Here is a 1,953-nt window from a genome sequence, read left to right as displayed (position 1 = left end):
TCGGATGTAATAGCGGGTCAGGAACCTGTGGGAGGAGTCTTGATGCTTCTGGGGGTGAGTTGTTTGGACTTTTATTCAAGAATGAGGAAGCAGCAGCAAGTGTTGACAAGAACAGACCAGGGGAGGGCCAACACACTACGACTAAAGTTTGCACGGAGAAACTATCATTTCAGCCGCCACTGAGTTTGCTTTGAGTAATCAAGTCATTGATGTCTGCTGGATGCTGTTAGTGCGCCGGAGCTGTACCCGCTGAACTTGGCTCTCGTACTCCGACTCAATCTTGACCCCGATCCGAGGGTTTCGATCTAGAGGACTTAGCAGTCAGTGAAACTGTGGGTCTTTGTTGTCTCGTCTGCCGAGACAGTGGGGTGGACGGGAGGGGCGGGATGCTAGCGTGGACTGATTAGTTCCTGGATCAGATGAGCAGCAGCCGCCAACACTATGACAGGGGGGATTGAGGTCCAGCTGCTGACAGACACAGTGGGGACGCGATGATACAAGACAATGCCCAGAGGCTGGGCAATGAGAAGGACGACGAGGTCCCAACACGGAAGCAAGGAAGGTCATGGTAGTTGTTGGGTATGTTGGCCACGTCGTGTGTCCAAGTCACAGTGACATTGTGTGGACGTTAGCATGTGAAAGTGGTAGACTGTTGGTGTGCACCGGACCACCCGGTTCATTGACCGAAATGATGGCGGCCCGGGTGGTCCGATAACCGCAATCGACTGTCTGAGGTTGCACTCTCTCAGGACACAATATCCTGTAATGTCTGAAAGGTTTCTGTTTCAAAATTGTGTAATTGCGGATGTAGACTAGAGCTGCTTACGCATGTCAGCTGTGTGGGGTTACAATCAGCTTGTTTTTCTACACAACAATCAAATAACAAAGGTCTCAAGTTTTCATTGTATTATTGCCAGGTTTCCGTGAAAGAGGACCTAAGGTAATGATGAAGGAATAGAACTATCCTGCAGAAGATGAAGACATTGGATACAATCTGACTATCCATGTTTGTTGTCAGGGTGTTTGTGTCGTCGGTGCAAGGTCTTGGCGAGACTGAAAATAAGGGGACGTGAGATTGACTTGTTCTTGGTGTGCTGTTGTGTTTTAGTGATTTAATAATGTCGATACCTGTAATATTCTGTGTTTACCTGTGGCTCAGCACCCTCCGGGCTCCCTCCTGTAGATGAGAGAGGATTGAGTGAAAGTGAAAACACAACGAGGAGTGAAGCGATGGTAGATACACACATACAATGTTGAGTGAACTTGTCATAGATTCACTAGATTCTGTCAGTAAAACAGATGAAGGATCCTGTTGAACCGTGTTCACTGAGGTCACTGGTGGTCACGTGCCAGGTCAGCAGTATTGAGTTTGAATGTGACACCAATGGCTAGAGTGGATGGGGAGGGGCAAAGGTGCCATTGACAGACTTGTGGAAAATTGAATGTCATCGTGTGTATCATGTCTTCATGTGTAGATAAGGTGTGTATGTATATGTGTATGTATATGTGTATGTATGTGTGTATGTATATGTGTATGTATGTGTGTATGTATATGTGTATGTATATGTGTATGTATGTATACAATGCATGTACAGTATTATAATCAGCGTACACCGTGGAGTACATCTCTTGTCCACTGAACTGTCCATTGGTACGAAATAAAATTATTCAATACTGTTTACAACTTTGTAATGAAAAAAAAAAATAAAAACCTTTTCTAGACATGTGACGGGTTCACGAGAGTTTGACGAAAGGAAGCTGGTGGGCCACCCTGGTGGTAGTCTGCACACAGAACTTGCTGGTCAACTGTGTGGGTGGGTGTGGGTGGGGCTGGACAAGCAACACGTGAAAAGTTGTTTGTCAACATGTACACTACGACATACACGTGGTCATATGTCAAATATCATGCTGTTACACACTTACACACATTCTCTCGCTCACATGAACGCAAGA

The sequence above is a fragment of the Pomacea canaliculata genome, linkage group LG9 (genome assembly GCF_003073045.1).
Source record: "Pomacea canaliculata isolate SZHN2017 linkage group LG9, ASM307304v1, whole genome shotgun sequence".
NCBI classification, from domain to species: Eukaryota; Metazoa; Mollusca; class Gastropoda; order Architaenioglossa; family Ampullariidae; genus Pomacea; species Pomacea canaliculata.
The sequence above is the reverse complement of the archived record's forward strand: the minus strand, read 5'-3'. Positions refer to the sequence as shown.